General features: G+C 40.5%; 1 protein-coding gene across 2 annotated transcripts in view; it reads right to left on the bottom strand.

Moving 5' to 3' along the window:
• Window positions 1–1,404: 1,404 nt before the first annotated feature.
• cdk14 (cyclin-dependent kinase 14) overlaps window positions 1,405–24,425 on the bottom strand; it is a 659,117-nt gene continuing 636,096 nt past the window's right edge. For both annotated transcript variants that reach the window (XM_055655908.1, XM_055655925.1), the window contains one exon: window positions 1,405–4,840. The gene's annotated coding sequence lies outside the window, so the exon portion shown is untranslated. The remainder of the gene's footprint in view (window positions 4,841–24,425) is intronic.

The following is a 24,425-nucleotide window of genomic DNA, read 5'->3' as shown; positions in this document are numbered from 1 at the left end:
GAGTGGGGAATCTCTGGAATTCTCTGCGCAGAAGGTAGTTGAGGCCAGTTCATTGGCTATATTTAAGAGGGAGTTAGATGTGGCCCTTGTGGCTAAAGGGATCAGGGGGTATGGAGAGAAGGCAGGTACAGGATACCGAGTTGGATGATCAGCCATGATCATATTGAATGGCGGTGCAGGCTCGAAGGGCCGAATGGCCTACTCCTGCACCTATTTTCTATGTTTCTATGTAAAGAAAGCATATGGTATTCATATTCAAAGCATTGAGAATAAGTGTAAGGTATTTTTTTCTAAATTGACCTGACAAGTCTATAAAATTATGAGGTGGAAACACAGTGAGATGCTTTTGCAACCACTACAGCACATAACTTTAAGGTGAAAGGGGCAAAGTTTAAAAGATTTGCAGGGCTAAATTTTTACACAGAGAGTGGTGGGTGTCTGGAACATGCTGCCAGGGGTGCTGGTGGAGGCAGATATGATCATAGTGCTTAAGAGGCATATAGATAGGCACACGGATAAGCAGAATGATGGAGTATAGATCGTGTGCAGGCAGATGATATTAGTTTCTCTTGGCTTCATGTTCGGCACAGACATTGTGGGCCGAAGGGCCTGTTTGTGTGCTGTACTCTTCAATGTTCTAACTCTCAACTGCACCTCCTCCCATTGTTTCTTGTAAAGATTCCATTCTATTCTCCTAGTTGCTCCACCTCTCTCTGCTCTGGTGACCAGATCACTCCTTCCTCTCTATTGAAACTTAAAGATAGAAATATTTTCTCACTTTGCCAGTTCTGATGAAGGGACAGACCCGAGATATCAAATCTGTTTCTCTCTCCATAGACATTTCATGATTTGCTGGGTTGTCAGCACTTATTGTTTGTTTCATATTCCCCAAATCTTTTTTATGCTCCACTAGCTCACTGTATCGTCCACCACCTTCTTGCCTCAGTACAGTATTTTACACACTCAAGGGCCTGTGCCACTTGGGTGTCATTTGTGCGTTACGCAGGTGGCACGTGAAGATTTTGTGAATCCCAAAATCCTGGGGTGCCACACACGACCGTGCGTCACTGCCTACGTTACCATGCACCATGCACGCGTAATGCACGCCATGCGCACATCATATGCTTGTCACAATGCGCGTGTTGTGCGGCGGCGCGATGCCGCGTAAATGATGTCGCGTAAATTACGCCCAAGTGGGACAGGCACTTTACTTTTAAGTTTTACTTCACCATGGTAAAATAGAACAACAATGTTAGAAGAGGTTTCATCATATCATATTAAATGTTAATACCAAAGTTAATTTGATACAGGGTCTACCAAATTGAATGTCACATTAGTAAGGTTTGTGATACAAGTATTAATCCTAAATAAATTGGGTAATTAATTTTCAATAATTTAAAAGAATTAGCTGCACTATATTTTATTTTCATGTTACAAGAAACCAGTTACAGGACATACAATTAATACATCTGCAATAATACACTACATATAGGTCTAACAAAGAATGCAACAGTTACACTATGTGTCTACATTCTAGATGTTCTTGTTTGTGTCATTTATTGTTATTTTATGCATATTTTCTGTTTCCGTACCAAACAACAGCATATCAATAAGACGTAGTTTAATAGATGCATCCTGCAAAAAAACAATTGAAGCATACAAGTGCAGTTTCTGTGAACAGCACTTTACAGATTCATGTTTGAGATACCGGCCAGGGCTTCAATACTCAATGAATTTACATGGCGGTACAGCATTTAAACATACAGAGGTTCTCTTATATATGCCCATAGAATCAAATCAATAACAAATTTGCAAGGTATCATGGTAACCTCAATTATGTAACTGTCCTCAGAAGGGAACAAATTAATTTTTTATTCTTTTGTAAAGACTTGGCAGGGAACAAACATTATATATGTTTATTTTACAAAAAAGCATAAATATTCACAGGACATTTAAGAAGTATAATATATGAGGTGAGATTCCTTAATTTGAACAGATAATCTATGATTATCAGAGATCTGCACAGTGATTGCTTATGAATTTATGCATTTTTGCTATGTATCAATGTTTACTCAGTTAAGAATTATTTATCTGTTTAAACAAGATTCAAATGATGCTTATTCATATCTACTGGTGCCTCACAAAAGCTTGAGGAAAAAATATTGTGTGCCAAAATCAGTGCTACTTAAGCACATGGAAGATGAATATTTACAAAGGAAAGTAATAAATGGGTTCACTTCATAATATATTTCAAAGTCCTGGATTTTGCTTTCACCTTGTGCAAATGCTGACATAATTGAAGTACTTAGTGCACTATTAATCTCCTCTAAAATTCAAAAGTATGAATTTCAGTGATTGTAGAGCCTGCATAACACAGTGCAACCTATTTTTTATAGAACATCTGATAAATAAAAACAGAACATAATAATCAAATGTCACAACTGCATATCACTTAGCAACACAAAGCACAAACTAATTGCAATTGTCATGTGATTAGTTGTGAAAATTATTTAATAACAAATGAATCATGAGGTTAACATTTGACGAAGTGAACGGGGGCCTTATTACATACGTACAATAAACAGAGGCTTCACCATTGTAATGACCTTAAAGAAAATTATCCACATTACCAGGCTTTAAAACAAAATGATAAACCAAAGATATTTTTCATAATTAACTTTCAGAGCGCGCACACTCACCAAGCTCTTCAGTGTAATTAATAGAATAGATGCTTAAACTTAAAATGTGCTTTTAACTTAAAATGGTTTGACAATTAGGTATTAAAATAGAAATACCAATCAAAATAACGTTGGAGTTAAATAGACAAACTGAGTGGATTCATGAAAGCTTTTCCAAATTTGATCCAATTTGATGCCACAATCATATATAGTTCATAAACTGCTTAAAAATACTTTATCTTCCATGATATTAGGTTTATGCCAATATGCTTTTAATAGATTTTTGTTTTAAAATTACCCTTAGTTTCTAACAATTCATAAAACAAAGTGGACGATCAATTATTTTTGATTGACTTGATTAACAATCAGAATCACAGTTACATTTTTGAAAGTTGTCATTCACAATACTAAGTGCTAATATAGGTTCTATTTATTTTTGGGCGGTTACCTTAAAATCCATTATTGTACTTATTTAGGGTCCAGTGAATACAATGTGAATATAATGTTGGACAGAGCACGGAAAGAACTGATTCGTACACAGAGCAACTGTAAGTAACACCTTTCTGATGTGCAATTAGATAAGAGTTGGAAAAAATCAGGAATGTTTTGCAATATATTTGTTTTAATGATAAATAACAATATTAAGCAAATATTGTACTTTCACACAACCTTTAATCTTCAATTTCAATCCGTTCTATTTATCAGCACATGCCTGAATTAATCCAAATCATTTGTAGCAGTATACTTTTAAATGATTTACAATCCAAAGGTTTATTTTACATCTTCTTTCTTATTGAAGCATAATTTAAATTCAACTGAAATAGCACACTTCGATTTTAAATTCACCTCAAAGATTTCTTAATATTCTGAAATGTTTTACGGGAGGTGGGGGTATTGCAATTGGAAATAGGACTGTTCGGAAACGCATGTAGAAATAAGTGCATCACCAGTCGGAAAATTAAATATATTTAATCTGAAGAACAGAATAAAATCTCATTGTTCAGGAAAAATATGATGTTTATAAGGGCAATAGTAACCAATGGTCTGTGAGTGATAATGAAAATCTGTTTGCACAAGGAATATTATGAAGAATACAAATAAAGATGATAACAAATGGGAATTAATTGCAGATAATTACCAAAAATAATTCATGTTTATTGAAGATTTACTCCAAATAGAATATTAGTAGAAATTATCCGCACATTCATAAATTGGAATAAAATCAAGTGTTTGTCTCAGTTGTAGAACTTAGTGCTCCAACTGGTACAGGAAGAAATGGGTGGATTGAGGACATAAGGTTAAAAGGCCACCTATGGTATTTGAAGAATCCCATGGTTCCTGCTTAGAGATTTTAGCTCTGCTTTTTAAATTAGTTACCTCATAATGGAGTTTATAGCAAGAACAGACTTTCAGTAATAATGCTTATCCAGGATCTGCAGTAACAAAGAATTGAGTATAAATCTAACTCGAGAATACATAGGGGCTAAAGAGAGATCCCATTATATACATGTTTTTTTATTCTTTTAAAAAGCTAAGCCAGCGATCCTCATGATAGTGCACACTATTTTAAACACTGCAGTTCACCTCATCATCCGTGGACTTATCTATGTTTTTTGCAAGATCCCAGCTGGAGCACTGTCACAAATGTTAACAGTGCCTCACAAGCTATTTCATTTCAATTGTATACAAAGGTATGCTGATTTTTGTAAAACATATGCAATGTCTTTCATGCCACTGTTGATTGCTTTGTAATGCTGGCATCATAGGGTTTCCTGGCATGCTCAAGATAGTTTCAAAAAAAAATCTTCAGAATTTCAATGTTGCCAGTGAAATCTGAATGTGCTGTACAAGAATGCTACGCTACCACAGGAAATCAAAAGACTGACAGACAAGACCCTGTAAAGCAGCACAGATCATTTATCAGCAAATTGAATCTCTAAACAAACTATTAAAAAAGAGGTGGTTCTTGCATGTCATGGTTTAGCATTCAAGATGTCAAATTCAGAGCACAACCACAAATAAACCCACACAATGCAAATGGCAAGAATTGTCTTAACAACAGCAGCCATCCGCTAACATGACTATCAACAAGAAAATAGGTGCTTGAGTTCCTTTGCTTTCCTGTTTCTTTAGCTGCTCTTTGGAACTGATGATGAAAATACCTACAATATAAAAATAAGAACAATCAGAACAGTATTGTTGTTACAGCATAGATGTAAAATATCAAGTCAAAACATCAGGGTTATTAATGTCCAGATATCAGGGTTATTAATGTCCTGTGATATGTGAGAAAAACAGATAATTGTCACTAATGGCCTAAATTAATATGCTTACAATTTGACGAATAAATTTACAATTATTCATGACCGTCACAAGACCTATGGTGAAAATAATCCTGTCCATTTAATGGACTATCATTTCATGAACGTTTTCAAAATGAGGAATTAAAAACATATTGTAATTCCTTTCTCTTCTTAATAATCTGGGTCAACATTTCATGGACTGCTGTAAGATGGAAATACAATGTTAGCAATTACAGTGATATATTTATCCATGCAACTTTATCAGGATCAGCGAGTGAGGTGAGCAAAAAGTTTAAAAAATAATAATTGCATTTAACAAAATTCCAAATGTACTGCTTTGATATTTCACTTTTAACGAAACACCGGCCCCATAGCAGAAGCGTCCAGGTCGCGGGATTGGCAATTGGAAGTATCCTGAGCTAATTCTGCTACCACCTTCATCTAATGCGACAAGTGATGACTTCCACTGATTGTCGCCGGAAGCTTGCGTCCTTTTCAGGACGGACGATGACAACGAGGCCAACATTTGTAACAAGATGGACACGAAAAGAAGAAGAATGAAACACCATTTAAATAAACACTCTGATTTATAATGCCTGTGTTGATTTATTTGCAATTACAGTATAAAATATTTTTAGAAAAGCATTTTAAATGGATTATATTTCAAACATATCACAATAGATTTGCAGTTACAGCATACCGACACATTCAGTCAGATACAAATAGATCAAATGAAAGCCACATTAAGAGCACCAATTAATATTGAATATTATTGATTACATAATCTAGTTTACATTTTTGCAATCAAATTATTTAATAAATGTCTCTTGGGAGTTTCCCCTCTCAGCTTCACAGTTTAATTTGAATATTTGAAAATATAATATTTAGTATTATAAGTTAATCGAAAGTCAATGTTGAATCAACTGCTTTGCACAACCGAGTGAAATCAACAAATGACTGGCTGCTCCAATTATTCCCCAAATTATAATAATTCAAAATGAAAATTATCTTTGTTTGTGGCTGTAATTTCACTTAGGTCAATGTTACATGATCACAAGGCCTTTTGTCGATAGATCACTTATCCTAAATCATGTCTCAAATTGCTGTTTCTAACAGTTGCAGAATTTTGGTGCTCCCATCACAAATATATTCCATCTGAATCTACGACTGCTATTACCTATATTTTATAACATTTGTATTCAACTGTTATCCTATTGCAGCTCAACAAACACCGAGTCCTGAATAATTAATTGACCCATCAGTACCCATAATGCATTCCCATCCTGACCTACATGCACTTTGAACTAAAATGTTTCTGTCTCCTTTTTTCTTGGAACCAGATGACAGCACCACATGATGGAAACGATAAAAAATTAAAACGAGCGCTCCTGGAGGGTAGGTGAGTGACCTGTGGGAGAAAACTCAGCCGGAGAAGATCTCTGCACCTAGCATCAGACAGCTACAAATTGATTAGTTAGTCTGAGGAACTGCCACCAACCAGGCTCGAGAGACTAATTAAAGAGAGCATTGCCTGCACAGATACCCCATTGACACCAAATTTGCTCAGCTGCGGCCACGAGGGAGTCTGAATTATCTTAACAGCCGTCGTTTCTCATGTCTGCGCTGCTCTCTACCCCCTTAAAATGACTGAATTATAAATGGCCTCATCAGTGTTTTAATGCAAGTGATACAAGTTAGCCAAATAAATGTTAAAAGTTAATCTGTTGACAGATGTCAAAATCGAACTCCGTGATTCATTCGAACAGCTTGGAATATTGAAGAAAATATATGGCTCGCATTTTAAATTGAATTTTATAGCAGGATATAACAGTGAACAGAGTATGCTGGGGTTTAAAAATTACACTTAACAATGATTACACAGTTGTCCCATATTCATCTAAATCTTTGCCTGCAATTTATTTTCTGTTTTTGAAAAGCAGGCTAAACAGACATTCTCATTATCTATCTATTACTACCAAAATATATAATTTATTTCAGTGCAATACTGCCAGTAAGAGAATCAAAAACATCCGATCACAATGTAACTGCTGTAATGATGGAGCTATTAAACCTTCAGTGGATTGTAAAGGTCCATTATCCGGCATTGAAATATTTAAAAAAAACCATCATTGAGCATGGAGTTTGAAAAGGCCATTTGGACTGTTACAATTTGTGTCAACTTCAGTTTTATTCTGGAGATATTTCAAGGTCTTTTAGTGGCAAAGGGCACTTCAACAAGCTGGAGAATAAACAAACATGCCAACACTTCTGTCAGAATGTAATGTCCCGTCTACAAATGTCAAGAATAGGCAGGAGTTCCAAAAGGGATTAATTGGGGTGTGAGGGGTGGGGAAGGGTGGATGGTGGTTTCTTATTATAATGTTGTATATGATGATGGATTATTGTTAAATGTTAACTCTATTATATAGAACATGGTACAGCACAGAGACAGGCCCTTCAGCCTACAATGTCTGTGTGGACCAAATTAAACTAATCTCTTCCCCCTGCACTTGATCCATTTCCCTTAATTCACTGTATATCCATGTGCCTACCTAAAAGCCTCATTAGCCTCATTATTATATCTGCTTCCACCATCACCCTTGGCAGTGCATTCCAGGCACTTTCACTCTTTGTGTGGAAAAACTTTACCTGCACATTTCCTTTCAACATTTTCCCTCAGAACTTAAAGCAATGCCATTGAGTATTTGATATTTCCACTCTGAGAAAAATATGTTGACTATCTACTCCATCTATACCTCTCATAAGTTTATAAACTTTTATTAGGTTTCCACTCAGCCTCTAATATCCTTCCACTCCAGAAAAATCAATCGGTTTGTCCAACCTGTCTTTACAGCTAACAGCCTCTAATTCAGGCAAGACTCAGGTAAACCTCACCTGCAGTGTCGCCAAAGCCTCGACATTCTTCCTGTAATGGGGGGTGAACAGTACTACACACAATACTCCAAATGCTGCCTAACAAACATTTCATAATGCTGCAGCAGGACTTTCTGACTCTTATACTCATTACCCAAACCAGTGAAGGCAAGCATAGGCTATGCTTTCTTTACCAATCTCTCTACTTGTGTTGCTACTTACAGAGAGCTACAGACTTGGACATCAAGTACATCAATGTCGTTAATGATCCTGCTATTAACTGGATACTTGGCCTTTGTATATGATCTCCCAAAGTGCAACACCACACATTTGTCCAGATTACACTACATCTGCCATTTCACTGAACAAAACATTAACATCTATATTCTGAGTATCCTTTGACAGACTTCCCACCTCCTTATTGGGACATGCTGGGCCTGAACTCTGATCTGTTGGTCTTTAAACAACTCCCACATGTCAGATGCAGAAATACTTAGGGAGATACAGCCACTAAATATGGTGGAAGAGTAACTATAGTTTTTTTTAAATAACTTTTTCAGATAGTATAGCACAGAAAATGTTTTAAAAATGAATTTCCACCAGCCAAAATCACCCAAGCTCAATTCCCATTGCTATTATGTTTGAAGTCATAATCAGGACCAATGATCACAATTTATATAAAACTATCAGAAAATGTTGAGAGAATGAGACCTTTATTTTATAGGTATGGAACTGCTTTGAATCACTTGTATTGGGTTGTATAGCCAAGCCCGCTGTGTCAACTGATGTGTACATACTTGGACAGATGTTGCTGGCACAGGCCTAGAACCCACTGTAGTCACCCCTGTTCACCACGGCCCTGAAACAGAGAACCTGTCCTTTTACCCCAAATGTCACAGTTTCCAAATGCAATGTCGCAGTGGAAGGGAACACAACGACCCTCTGGAAAATCTTTAATCTTTGACCACTAACAAAATCCAAAATGTATAGAAACATTTAAAAACTAATGAAATGAAATATCGTTGAATCTTTTGAAAACTACAATTTTTAAATAAATAAAATTTCCAGTAAAAACATTTAATTAAAACAACAAAATAACTAATCTTCTTTCTTTCCTGCTCTGTAACCATATGTTCCCCATTGAAGCCAAGCCATAGGATATGCGAACCAATTCCCCAAAGTGGTTGAGGAATGTATAGAGTGCCCAGCATAACCCCAGAGGAGCAGGATTCAGCACTTGATTATGTACACCCATGACTGTATGTCTAAGCACTGATTCAATGCCACCCATAACTGTTTGACCACACCACTGTCATAGGTGATGAATTAGTGTACAGGAGAGAGAGAGAACACCTGGTTGAGTGGTGGCACAACAACAACCTTGCACTCAATGCCAACAAAATCCAGGATGCTAATCATTGACTACAGAAAGGGATAGTCAGCAGACCATGTGAGTGTTTTCATTTTTGGTGGAAAGAGTTAGCAACTTCAAATTCTTGGGTATTAATATCTGGCATGACCTGTTCTAGGCCCAGCACATAGAAGTAATCATGAGGAAGGCCTGCCACTGCATCTACTTTCTTAGAATTTTTAAAGAGATTCTGCATGGCACCCAATACTCCAACCAACTTCTACAGATACACTGTAGAAAGTATCCTGGCTGATTACATCATGGCCTGGTACGGCAATTTCAAAGTTCAGAATGCAAGAGGCTGCAGGGAATGATAGACTCAGCTTGAAACATCATCGGCACATTCTTGCTCACCATTGACAATATGTACAAGAGGCACTGACTCAAGAAGGTGGCATCTATTACCAATGATACCCACCATCATTGAAAACCTCTCTTCTCACTACTATCGCCAGGTAGGAGGTACAGAGGCCTAAATCCCCAAAGCTAACAAACAGCTACTTTCCCACGACTATCAGGTTCTTGAACCTACATGCACAATCCTAACCCTACCTTGGCAATGGAACATTGTAGACATAGAAACATAGAAATTAGGTGCAGGATTAGGCCATCCGGCCCGTCGAGCCTGCACCGCCATTCAATATGATCATGGCTGATCATCCAACTCAGTATCCTGTACCTGCCTTCTCTCCATACCTCCTGATCCCTTTAGCCACAAGGGCCACATCTAACTCCCTCTTAAATATAGCCAATGAACTGGCCTCAACTACCTTCTGTGGCAGAGAATTCCAGAGATTCACCACTCCCTGTGTGAAAAATGTTTTTCTCATCTCAGTCCTAAAAGATTTCCCCCTTATCCTTATACTGTGACCCCTTGTTCTGGACTTCCCCAACATCGGGAACAATCTTCCTGCATCTAGCCTGTCCAACCCCTTAAGAATTTTGTAAGTTTCTATAAGATCCCACCACAAAAGCACCTCTTACACACCAGATGGATCTGTTTTCTTACTGTGTTTTTTTTTGTTGCAGTCTAGAATGGATGCTGCCACAAGAATCTAGAACTAAGCAGCACAATCACAGGATATGCTTATTAACCAACTATGAACCAGGCAAGGGGGGAATTCCTCTCTTATTGAGATGTAAATCTTTGGAATTCTCTCCCAGAGAGCTGTGGAGGCAGAAACATTGAATATATTGAGGTCAGAGAAAGAAAGATGTTTGGATCACTGGGGAAATGAGATTTATGGGATCAGGCAGCAAAAGTGGATTTGAGGCCAAAAATCAAATCTAATTTGATCTTATTGAATGGCAGAGCAAGTTTGAAGAACAGTATAGCTTATTCCTGCTCCCATTTCTTTCGATTTTATGCTCTGATTTATCATCACTGTATACCCAAATCGTGCAGCTTGCACAGACTGCCAGACCTTCTGTATTGTTCCTAGAAATACCTGACATTTTTGTTCCACTGTCATCCCTGCTAGTGTATCTTTCCAGTCAACTTTGGCCAGCTCCTCCCTCATGGCCCCATAGTCCCCTTTATTCAACTGTAACACTGACACCTCCAATATACTCTTCTCCCTCCCCAATTGTAGATTAAACCTGACCATGTTATGGTCACTGCCTCCTAATGGCACATTAACCTCGAGGTCCTTTATCAAATCCGGTTCATTACATAACACTAAATTCAGAATTGCCTTCTCCCTGGAAGGCTCCAATACAAGCTGTTCTAAGAATCCATCACAAAGGCATGCTGCAAACTCCCTTTCTTGGGGTTCAGTACTAACCTGATTTTCCCAGTCTACCTGCATGTTGAAATCTCTCATAACAACCACAGCATTACTTTTGCTACATGCCAATTTTAACTACTGATTCAACTTGCATCCTATGTCCAGACTACTGTTTGGGGGCCTGTAGATTAGTCCCATTAGGGTATTTTTACCCTTACAATTCCTTAGTTCTATCCATACTGACTCCACAGCTCCTGTTTCAATGTTACCCCTTGCTAGGGACTGAATTTCATTTCTCACCAACAGAGCAACCCCACCCCCTCTGTCCACCTGTCTGTCTTTTCGATAGGAGGTATACCCTTAAATATTCAGTTCCCAGCCCTGGCCCTCTTGCAGCCATGTCTCAGTAATTCCCACAACATCATACTTGCCAGTTTCTAACTGGGCCTCAAGCTCGTCCACTTTATTCCTTATACTTTGCGCATTCATGTACAGCACTTTGACCTCCGTATTCACTTCCCCCCTCGCAATTGGCCCTGACGTTACTCTGTTGTCCCGCGCTTTTATTTTTTTTTTGTCTGTGTTTTTATGTAGTTTTTTGTTATTTTATGTTGGGGGGTGTGTGTGTGGGGGGGCGGGGGTGGGGTGGGAGGGGGTGGGAAACTTTTTGAATCTCTCCCTGCACTGGAGACCCGACCTTTTCTCGTCGGGTCTCAGGTGTCGTTGAGGCCGCAACGAGGAGCGGCCTCCAACAGGAAGAAGCCGGGGACTCAGGTGTCGACTCACCGTTGCCGTCGCGGAGCTGGCCGAGTCCGGAGCGGGTGGAGCAGTGGAGGAGCGCTGCTGCTACCGGAGAGTCGGAGGCTGCTGCTGCGGGTCTGTGGACGACGGCGCCGGGAGCCCACGGCTCCCTGGAGGGAGACCGCTTCTCAGGGCTCCTGCAACGGCGACTTCTCCCGCCCGAGTTGCGGGGTCGAAGAGCTCCTGGAGCGGGGCCTAACATCACTGCCCCCGCGCGGCTGGAATGGCCGCGGACTTTGCGAGCGCACACCGGGGGCTCTAACACCAAGACCCGGTGTGCGACCTCGCACCACCTGGCGTGGCTTCAATGGCCGCGGGACAATCGCCATCGCCAGCCGGGGGCTATGACTTTGACTCTGACATCGGGGGGGGGGAAGAGTGCAGTGGAGAGATAAGTTTGTTTGGCCTTCCATCACAGCTATGTGATGGATGTTTATGTTAAATGTAATTATGTTGTGTCTGGGGTCTATTTGTGTGTAATGTATGGCTGCAGAAACGGCATTTTGTTTGGACCTCCAGGGGTCCAAATGACAATTAAATTGACTCTTGACTCTTGACTCTCTTGTCCCTTCTCGAGCTTTCCTTCCCATTAATTTGAGAATCTTTTGTAATTTTTCCCGTAGCCACTTCCCCTTCCATTCCATCTTTATACTCCGAATTTGTCAATCCCTCCAGTCGTTACTGGAACACGTATTGCAGTGCTTATGACCAACAGCAAGGTTGCAATATTAGTTGACATGGCACTATATCACTATCCATTATGACTGACAAGTTGACACTGCTATTAATGTGATAAACAGTTATTAAACTGAATAATAAACTCTGTTTATTCCTGCACAGTTGCTGCCTGAAATACTGGGTATTTCTACCATTTTTAAATTTTCTTTAAAATCCTCTGCTCTTCCAGTATTTTTCTTTCATACCCACAAAACTAAATACATGCAGGATGAATCGTTGCTTACTGAGACTGAGAGTGCAAGGCAGCCTAATAAATGCAGAATGCGCGGAATCAACATGAATCTTAATTCACAGTAGCTGGGAATTGGGATCAAACAAACCTCCAGGCTTATGCCTGATGTTAAAAATACACTTTGAACAGATGTACGGAACAAGCTGCCAGAGGAGGTAGTTGAGGCTGGGAATATCCAAACATTTAAGAAGCATTTAGACAGGCACACGGATAGGACAGATTTGGAGGGATATGGACCAAATGCTGGCAGGTGGGACTAGTGTAGCTGGGACATGTTGGCCAGTGTGGGTGAGTTGGGCCAAAGGGCCTGTTTCCACACTGTATCACTCTATGACTATAACAGTTAACCACTGAATATGTTTTATGGGGGGTTTTGCTGCTTAACTAAACTATTTCTTGAAATATTCATTGTTATTTCAATTATTGTTCAATATCAACAATAAAGTTAATCAAAGAACATTTTATTTTCAACATTTCAAAGAGTAGCTCTCAGATAAAGGTTGCAATCTAAAGAATAATTTCTAAATCTTGGAAACATAAATTCAGAATAAATGACTGCATGTGTATCAACATCACAGTCTAATCCCTAAGTATGCCAAGAAGTTTGGAAGAGTATCTATTGTGTCAAAAACTCTTCCAATAAAGCAGACAACTTATCCCAATTTCCAGACTTCTGAAAGATCACAAGCCAGAATTGTGTACATTTTGTGATGCATCGTGGAACAGATTCGAAGCAGAAGGTCCATCAAGAAATCCAAAGATCAATGTGAAACTTTAATTCATGATCTCTGTCAAATACACACCTGCATGTGGAGACAGCAGGAATCGAACAGTGGCCTCAGTCAACATGTAATAGAAACATAGAAAATAGGTGCAGGAGTAGGCCATTCGGCTCTTCGAGTCTGCATCGCCATTCAATATGATCATGGCTGATCATCCAACTCAGTATCCTGTACCTGCCTTCTCTCCATACCCCCTGATACCTTTAGCCACAAGGGTCACATCTAACTCCCTCTTAAATATAGCCAATGAACTGACCTCAACTACCTTCTGTGGCAGAGAATTCCAGAGATTCACCACTCTCTGTGTGAAAAATGTTTTTCTCATCTCGGTCCTAAACGATTTCCCCCTAATCCTTAAACTGTGACCCCTTGTTCTGGACTTCCCCAACATCGGGAACAATCTTCCTGCATCTAGCCTGTCTAACCCCTTAAGAATTTTGTAAGTTTCTATAAGATCCCCCCTCAATCTTCTAAATTCTAGCGAGTACAAACCGAGTCTATCCAGTCTTTCTTCATATGAAAGTCCTGACATCCCAGGAATCAGTCTGGTGAACCTTCTCTGTACTCCCTCTATGGTAAGAATGTCCTTCCTCAGATTAGGAGACCAAAGCTGTACGCAATACTCCAGGTGTGGTCTCACCAAGACCCGGTACAACTGCAGTAAAACCTCCCTGCTCCTATACTCAAATTATTTTGCTATGAATGAACATTTGATTTTGTTACTGCTGAGATAAAGCAAGCATTTAAGCTGATGGTATCAGTTTAGTCTTGAATCAAAATGAAGATCTTCATGGGAAGCAGAAAGCCTCCACAATTATAGGTTAAATATATGGTCTGCATCTGAGTCACTGTTGTTGAGTCGATCTTGGCATTTCTCTGATAGTGCAGATATCTCCAGATATTCCAAGTAAGCCCCCCTTGCTTTAAAGGAAGGACAAGTGTGTAGCCAACCATCCTGATATTTCCCCATGCCCTGTTGTCCGTAGGAAATGTGGGGGTGCCCACTGCTGTCTCTAACTTCCTTATGAACGCAGCCGCCCGACTCATCACCCACACCAAATCCTGGCATCACATCACTCCAGTCCTCAAACAACTTCACTGGCTTCCCATCTCCCACCGGATCACCTACATAATCCTGATCCTCACCTACAAAGCCCTCCACCATCTGGCCCCCCCATATCTCACTGACCTCCTCTCCCCCTACCAACCCTCACGGTCCCTCAGATCCACATCAGCTGGTCTCCTCTCCATCCACAAGTCCAACCTCTACAGTTTTGGGGACAGAGCCTTCTCCAGGGCAGCCCCCAGACTCTGGAACTCCCTCCCCCAACTGATCCGCAATTCCGTGTCCCTCACCATCTTCCAGTCCTGCCTCAAGACCCATCTCTTCACCTCTGCCTATCCTTAGCCCCACGTGCCGTCCCTTTTCATCTGTGCATTAATTGCCTCATACTGTGTTTTGTATTGAATTCTGTATTTACTTTGTGTACTAGTCATGTCTCTACTATTTATTTCATTCCCCTTACATGTTTTTCCTGTACCTGCTAAATTTTTGTAAGGTGTCCTTGAGACTCTTGAAAGGCGCCCATAAATAAAATGTATTATTATTATTATTATTATTAACTTGCGAAAATGAGTTCAGATCTTCTGCATGAAAATCTCTGCTAAAGGCTGTAGTTTATTAACAGTTGCCATGATGAGAATTGTGATTGTAATGTGAATGTGATTATAAATTGCATGACTCTGGAAATGGCACCCTTACGATGCGACTGTGCAGAAGGCCCAGGATTCTTGACCCTTTCGTTGAAAAAGCCTTTAGCAAAAAATTCAGCTCATATATTTATGGAATCCAGTTTAATTTGGTTTACTATTGTCACATGTGGGTGAGAGAGGGTGAAAAAACCTTGTTTTACATGCTATCCAGGAAAAGCATACCACACATGAGTACTTAAGTAATGCAAAAGAGGAAATAAACAGAATGCAGAATATTGCATTACACCCAAGAGAAAGTACAAATTTAAAATTCATATATTCATATTTGTATTTATTTAATTGCAAAACAAAATGTATTTCCTTCACTGCCGATATCTAAATTATTAATCTTGCTCTGGAATGGTGACATTAAAACAGAGCCGTCACAAAAGTAACGATTGAAGGCTGCCATGTTCGGAAGTGTTGTAAATGATACTGCTTGATCATATAAGACTTTGATACCCATCCACAGCCAGAAGTATGAGCATACGTCTGGAATGGGTCCCTCTTTAATGTACAGCAAATGACGTTCAAAACAAATTCAGTGCACAGACAAAAATGTTAATTGTATGTTATACAATTCACAGTGCACTGTGGTTACAAAATAGAAGCAGACAAAGACTTTTTGGGTTTGATGGCATACTTCTCCTCCCAATGTCTCGTGTTCATGCATCATTTGAGGTACTTAAAAGCGAGGTGGATGAATATTTGATAGATTGAGGAATCAAATGGTGTGGAAAATGGCACAGAAGAGGAGTTGAGGCCAGCATGGTCTGCCATGATCATAATGAATGGCAGTGCATATTAGACGGCCCTTTTGGCATTTTGTTCCTGCTCCTATTTTCCTGTGATCTTTGAACTGCAATTCATCTTACTGAAATCTGTTTATTTAGTTTGGAAAATTAATAAAAACAACTTCTAAAACAAAATGTGTGGGAAGTAACTGCGGATGCTGGTTTAAACTGAAGATAGACACAAAATGTTGGAGTAACTCAGTGGAACAGGTAGCATCTCTGGAGAGAAGGAATGGGTGAAGTAGGTCTGAAGGAGGGTCTTGATCGGAAACCTTACCTATTCCTTCTCTCCAGAGATGCTGCCTGTCCCACTGAGTTACTCCAGCATTTTGTGTCTACCTTCTAAAACAATTTCATTTTGCCTTTTATTCTTGAATTGCTAAGAAAAAGAAATTTTGATAGGCCTTCTCAATGTCAGATGACAAAGAGATCAATGTCCAATGTCACTGTTCTCTTGAAGGTGCTCAGAATTTTCACTTCTAAACGGTTGGTTGACGTATTCTTTTTCAAAACATAATGACGCTCTAATCTGCCAAATGATGCCGCACATTAATTTTTAAAGTCAAAACCATCATATACAGTCTCCAAATACAAACAAATACAGCTCAATATTTAAAATAACGCATTGCATAAATTACATTCATTTCCTCTAGCTAACAGAAGAATGGTTGTCAAGAGCCGCCAGCAAGTTGTAAGGTAGGCTGGGGGTGAGGTGGGGAGGAGGTGGTGTTGGTGTAGTGTTGGTATAATACAGTAGCTCACATTGAGAAAATCAACAATGGAATTTGTTGTTTCAGGGGCTAACCTAGTAGGAACAGATGTAGAATCTGCGCTGCAATGTGATCAAAGAGAAGCATGGCTTAAACCCAGATGGAATCAGTGGGAGGGATTGTGGGAGGATTTGGGGTGTGGCATGCCCAATTCAGACAGCTGTTGTCTGCACCACCAAATAAGCAAGAGATGCCTTAAATAGTGCATAGTTCCTGCCGAAACTGGGAAATGCTCACTGCCCTGCCTTTTGAAAAGGTCTGTGAAATTTCAAAACAGAAACCTAATTTCACAAATTAATCCCTGTTTAGTTGGCCATTGCTGACTTAATTAGTTGCTTCTGAAAATTAGCTGCTCAGCCACGCATCTGGTTTCACTTAAGCACTTTACGTGGGCACTCTTACTGTAATTACTAAAATCGTGCATCACATCTCATCTAATGATAAATGGAAAATCATATGTCTTATTGAGAACATATACCATTACCAAACAGCATGAAAACAACCGTATGAAATTCTTAACTCTAATTTTGTGTTAAAACAAGAACACATCTTTAATCTGCTAACTGTTGTATTTGGAAAGTACTAAATCGGGAAAGATGTTTAATTTTAAAGAGTACAGCAGTGCTTAAGTTAAGTGCCACAGTAGCAAGGCTGTGAACTAAATGTTATGAAACTAAATGTTATGAACTAAAACCATGTCAATAGCCACCTGCTGAGTTTCTCCAGCATTCTTGCGTACCTTCGATTTTCCAGCATCTGCAGTTCCTTCTTAAACTCAATAATGAGTGCGTTTGTCAGTGGGCATGTAAGGAGATAAGTAAAATCACAATAGATATTTCTGCACAGCTGATCTTTCCTGAAGCCTTTGCACCTTTCTTTCATGGTTTGAATGATTTGGGTGGTTTGTGTTAATGAACGGTTTGGTGTCGAATCTGTGGAATTTGTTGCCACAGACGGCGGTGGAGTCCAAGACATTGGGCATTTTTAAGGCGGAGATTGATTGATTCTTGATTAGTAAGGGAATCAAAGGGTACGGGGGAGAAGGCAAGAGAATGAGGTTGAGGGGGAAAAATAGTTCAGCTGTGATCAAATGACAGAGTGGATCTGTTGTTTGATCCAACAGGCTGAAAGTCCTAATTTTGTTCCTAAGTTTTATGATCTTACGGTTTGGTTTTGGTTTGTCCCATGCCTCATGATGAAAAATTCCAATTAAAATAAAGATATTTTAACATAAACTTAACATTAATGTTTTTAATTATCTATTGCATCAGTGTTGTGTTTTGCAAAATTTACTCTAAAGTATTAAGCTATTAAACATTTCTTATAAAATGATGAAACTAAAGCAATAGTGGAAATTTGAAAGATATGCAGAAAATTCTTGCTTCACAGAAAATTCAACTGAAATAAAAGAGCTATGTTTTGCATAGGAAGTTATTCAGAACTAAATCATTCACTCCAAATTTCATTCATGTTCTACATGCTATTTTTTCCTGCCTCCCATCTGCAGCATTTATTTCTATTTTATACCATGCTGCTTGTGCCATGTATATAAAAAAATCCTATACATTTTTAATATAGTGCCTGCACAATATCAACTCTAAAACCTGCTAAATAATAAATAAAATTGGGAGAAAGTGAACATCTGGCTAAAATGAAATGCTATATGTGGCACATCAGATGCTTATCACTTAATCCACAGGGTCTAATAAGAACATACTGCTTTGTGTTTTATTGCTAGAAAATTGAGGTATCATATCACTGCCATTTCCTCATAAACACATCAGTGATTCTTGCATAAATCCGTACATATTCGAATGTATCAAATATTTCCATTCATGTGTATTGCATGGAAATTTGGTCACAAGCTTTATAATTAAAAAGCACAATTAATTGTAACAGTTTATTATCAAAATTATTTACCTGCGGCATTTGTCCTGAAAATGTACTTATCAGTAATTTATAAATTTAATGAATACATCTAACTTTCCCTGAGAGCATGAAGCATTATACCTATTACATTTTTAATCGGCTTTCTTATTTATATCCACATTCCCGATACTGGTAGAAAAGTAGTTTATTATTAGAATTCCGCTAATTCTGCTTTTTCACCCAATGCCCAACCCCATGGTGACTTCCTAACAACACTTTTCTTTTCAACTTGACATGTTACCTCTGTTTCTCTTCTCACAGATGTGGCCTGACCTGAGTATTTACAGCATTTCTGGTTTTATTTCATACTTCAAACATCTGCACTTAAAAAAAAAATCTTTATCTCTTCACCAACTGTGATCCTGAACTCTATGATAGTTTATCAATGCTTAAATCATGTATATAAACTCAAGTTTACTATCATCATAGCATAACAAAGGGTAAGAACCATATTGGTGCCAACACTAATATAATCGCAGCATTGCCGTTTTGCTGCTTAACCCCTCAGCCAATGCCCTCTATAAATCGTGAACAGCTGAATAAGAAACAGGAATAACTCCCTACCGTTATGACTTTTAAAATACATCATTTACCAACTACTGGTTAACTTCAACTGATTGTTGCTGGGATTGTATTGTGTTTGGTATTTTATTTTAATAAGTGTATTTTCAAGTCACAACGTCTACAGTTAGCAGGCCCCTCTTTCCGTTTGGCGACATCGGCGACATCTCCAACTCCGGGCTCCCACGCTGGGCTGGGCAGGGTCTCCGATGCTGGGCTGCTGCTTGGGGCGAGGCGGCTACTTGGGGCGAGACGGCTGCTTGGAGTGGAGTGGCTGCTTGGGGCGGGGCTGCTTGGGGCGGGGTGGGGCTGTTTGGGGCAGGGCTGCTTGGGGCTGGGCTGGGCTGCTTCGGGTCCCTCCAAAAGTCCGGTTGGAAACCTCCACTGGCCATTCTCAGCTCCAGTAAAGATGCGATGGTGCAGGAATGGGTGGACCGTCCCGGGCAGTGACAGGGGAAGAGACTAATCCGTGCGGTGCTGGAAGGCAGGAGAAGAGATCGATCTGCGCACGCGCGGTTTTATAGATTTTGAAACCTCGCTAACCTCATCATGTGATGCAGCGGTGCCGTAAGGATTGCTGATTTCAGTTCATGGCGCGGATAGAGCTACATCTCCGAATACAGATTTGAAAAATTCTCTTTTAAGGGGCCTTCTCTTCTATTTCTACTTTCCACTTTCTCTCTTCCTTTTTTTTAATATACACACTTCACGTTTTTTTCTACTCTCTACCATCTATTTTTCCACTTTTTCCCCTTTCTATTGTTTTCTTTTTCTTGTTCTGCTTACTTCCTTCTTATAACATAAAACTAGAGGTTGTACATAGAATGGATTACGGTATTACATAGTTGGCACCTAAAATTAGGTGCCACTGTACTGTTTTGTGCTGTATTAACTTCTAATAAAATAAACCAAAAAAAAACCCAAAAAAAAAACCTTTACAACATTCAACCGATCGTAACGTAACTTGGTGCATTCGCAGCACAGGAGAACAATGAGTGAACTGACAAAAAATCGTAGTGCTATTGCAAACTGTTTTTGCACAAATAGAAAGCTCGCCAAACCGGAAGATAACAAGATCAGAGTTTTAGTTATGTATAGATATAGATACCCAGGGGAAAGGTGTGAAAAGGCAGAACAAAGATAAAGTTTCCCTGGTGTTCACCTCCACCCCATCAGCCTTTACATTAACATATTGTCCATGAGCCTCTCTTCATCGATGGGGTGGTGATGGAGAGAGTCAGCACTTTCTAGGGTATGGATATCCCTGAAAATCTGCCCTGGGGCCAACACATTGATGCAACCACGAATCCCATCATGCATCTACCTCTTTAGAAGATTTTGTATGTCAGTTAATACTCTGTTGAACTTTTATTGGTGTGCGATAAAGAGCAAATCGATTGGTTGCATCACGGCCTGGTTCAGCATTGTGAATGCCCACTAACAAAGTAGGTGACAGTTAGAGAGTGGTAGACACAGCCCAGTGCATTACAGGTACTGACCACCTCACCATGGGAAGGATTTATTGGTGCTGCCTAAAAAAGGCCACCAGTATCATCAAAGGCCCACGTCACCCTGGCTATGCTCCCATTTCAGTTCTATTGTCGGGAAGAAGGTAAGGGAGTCTGAAAAACATGACTATCAAGAACTATCAAGAATAGCTTCTTCCAAAAAACCATCAGGCTCTTGAACACCACACAACACCTTAACTATGAACTATTGTTGGATGTTAAGGTATCAGTTCAAAGGCTCTTTCTTAAAAGAAAGTTGGAATAAGTAGCTGTATGTGGAGGAGGGTAACGGATGGAACAAAGGGGATATTTTCTGCACTAGTGTTAAGGTTATTGAGATATTGTTTATTATATATTATATATTATCTATATGTAGTGTGTTTTTAAGGCCAATAATGCTGCTGCAAGTAAGAATTTCACAGTTCCGTTATCAGTACCCTCTTGATATAGTTTCTGCTAACTCCTGCATGCTCCCACCACCAGTCATATCTTCTCTTCTTCTCCACTTTTAGCATTTGGTAGGGTACTGTTCTCTCCAATTTTTTGCCCTCATCCACCACTGCCCATCCCACTGGACATTCTCATGAAACTGGAGTAAACGTAACACCTTTTCATTCAAATCTTCCCTTCCTCCCATTCAAGGATCAAAACAATTATTCCATGTGAAGTAGCAATTCATTTGCATCTTGAACCCCTGTAAATTTTATAGCGACACCCGGGAGAGAGTTCCAGTATTTATAATCAGCAATAAATCTCCAAATCAATATGGTGCTTGATATGGAGCCAAACCTGTAATTAGTGCAGATTGCCCTCCTAATGTTCCAGTGCATCTGCTCTCCTTTTGTTCTTCTTCGTGGTAGACTTTGCAAGTTTGGGAGGTAAGGTCAAAGTAGACTGGGTGAATAACTGCAGTGTATTTCCTAGATGTTACAGACTGCATCCACTGTGCACCAGTTTTGAAGTAATAAATGTTTATTGTGGTAGATGTGGGGGCAATCAAACACTCTGCTTTGTCCTGGATGTGTGGAACTTTGAGAGTTATTGATGCTACACTCATCTGGTGCTGTCATTTTCCATCTTCCCACTACCTGGGAAATAGCTGATCGTCTTCCCATAATGGATATATGGATTTTCTTTCTTTTGGCCAAGATGGTTAAATATGTGTGGTATCCAAGTGAACATCTATATTACTAAAACTCTGTTCTTGACCAGTTTTGGCAATCTGTGCTGCGATTTCCGAGAGAACGGCGCCACCTACGGCTGTCATTTTTGGCTACCTCGCTCAGAGTCCCCCTCCGCCGTATGTGTGCCGAGGATTTTTCCCGTCGATGAAATATGACAGAGTTATTAATGTTTTTACAAAATTCCCCATTCTCTCTGTTGCCCGCGCTGGAGGCAGGGGAAGGGACTATAAAACCAGGAAGTGGTGTGCCACAATCAGTCTCTGCAAGCCGGAGCTCTGTCAATTAGTCTCTGTCACTCTGAATGACACTGAACAAATGTCTATAGCACTGTGAGTACCCTTAATTTGGTTTGAAAATGAAAATATAGTTAGTTTGAAGTAAAAAAGCACTGCCTGCAAATAGTTGTGTTTGGGTTGAATTAAAAAAAAGGCCCTCTCTCTCTCTCTCCCTCTCTCCTCTCTCTTTGTCTCTCCTCTCCTCCCCTCTCCTCTCCATCCCCTCTCTCAATTTAATTTGCCTCTTTATCCGCCTCTTTCATTCTCCCTCTTTCTCTGCCTCTCCCTTTGCCTTTCTCTGTCTCTCTCTCTCCCTCTCTCCCTATATTTATTCCCCCTCCCCCCCCCTCCCCCCCCCCCTCCCCCTCCTCTACCCCCCCTCCTCTCTCCCCCCCCACTCCTCTCCCCCCCACTCCTCTCTCTCCCTCTCCTCTCCCTCACACTCACACACTCTCTCTCTCTCCCTTCTCTCTCTCTCTCTTTCTCTCTCCTCTCTCTCTCTCTCCCCTCTTTTTCCTCCCATCCCCCCCCCCCCAAACGTCCCTCCCTTAACCCCCCCCCTCCCCTCCACACCCCCTACGCTCTTCCCTCCCCCCTCCCTCCCCCTCTCTGCTCCCCACCTCTCTCCTCCTCTCCCCCCCTCACTCTCTCACCTCTCTCTCTCCTCCCCCACCTTTCCTTCCTCACCCACCCTCCCTCTTACCCACCTCTCCACCCCCCTATCCCTCTTTCCCCTCTCTCTGTGTTTCTGTCTCTCTCTCTGTCTCTGCCCCTTCTCTATCTGCCCTCACTCTCATCCGCCCCCCCTCTAGATGTGACTGCAAGTTGGGGGCTATGCGTCAGTAGATAGGGTGGTTATGGGGTAATTAATAATATTAATATAATGTCAAGGGGTGTAATTAGCGTGAGTGTGGGGGGGGGGGGGGGGGGGGGATAGTTGTGTGTGACGCTGCGTAACGCTGCATGCATTCCTCCCCCCCCCCCCCCCCCCCCCCCCCCCCACACAACCGCACGTTGGGGGAACACTTGGTCTAGTATAAGGTAAAACTGGATACAATAAAACCGATTCCCTATGCTGTAATAATCAGAAACAACATTCTTTCTTTGAAATATAAAATTATGAAGGGTTTTGTCAAGGTAAATGCAGGGACAATTATTTCCATGTTTTTGTGTGTCAGCGCAACAGCCTATGGGTATAGAAAAATCACCAAAAGAGCAAAGTGAGAGGCTTAAGGACATTTCTTGTCGGATGCCCAACAGTGGAAGAAGAATCCATCGCTGGGCTTTAATGGGGACGCCAATAAATATAGAAAATGGGGTCATGTAGATAGCTCTTTCAAAATACTGGCATGCAAAGGATAGGCTTTTAAAGCAGAGATTGATAAGTTCTTGATCAGTGAGGGAGTCAAGGGCAGGAGAATGGAGTTGAGAGGGAATAATAGGTCAGGCAGGGTCGAATGGTGGAGCAAACTTGATGGGCGAAATGGCCTAAAGGAGCTGTCCCACTTGGGCGTCCTAATCTGCGAGTTTAGAAGAGTGTCTTCGAACTTCAAACTCGCAGCATGGTCGACAAGTGGTCCTAGGAGGTCCTATGAGGTAGCTGGAACTCTCCTTCATGCTCAAGGGAAGTTCCCGAATACTTGTGGCCTCAGCTAAGTCGGGGAAATTTTTTCTGCATGTTGAAACATTTTCCGCGAGTAACATTTGGTCGGCATGGGTCTTTTTAACTCGTAGTGCAGTGGAGTGGGGTCGCTATTTAGTTACAGGAAGTCGAGGGCAGCCGTAGGCAATCTCCTTCGCTGACCAGGCATTTTAATTGGCTCATTGGAGTTTTCAGGACCAAGGAAGACCTGCCAGCAAGTAAAATGCCCGCTAAACTTTATTAAACTTCTTAAAAGTGTCTCCACTCCTTCTTCCCCCCCTCTCCATGCTCTCTAAAGGACTTACCGTTACTGTACAGCCGTTTTACCTTCCGATGGTGGGGTAGTCATTACCTGTAATGGGGGGGGGGGGGGGGGGGGGGGGGGTGGGGGTGTTGTGTATGTGTGTGTGTGTGCGTGTGTGTGTGTGTGTGGTCGTTTGATCCGGCTCGCGGTTTCAACGCAG

Source organism: Leucoraja erinacea, chromosome 2 (genome assembly GCF_028641065.1).
Source record: "Leucoraja erinacea ecotype New England chromosome 2, Leri_hhj_1, whole genome shotgun sequence".
NCBI classification, from domain to species: Eukaryota; Metazoa; Chordata; class Chondrichthyes; order Rajiformes; family Rajidae; genus Leucoraja; species Leucoraja erinaceus.
Note: the sequence above shows the minus strand (reverse complement) of the source record. Positions and strands in the feature narration are given on the sequence as shown.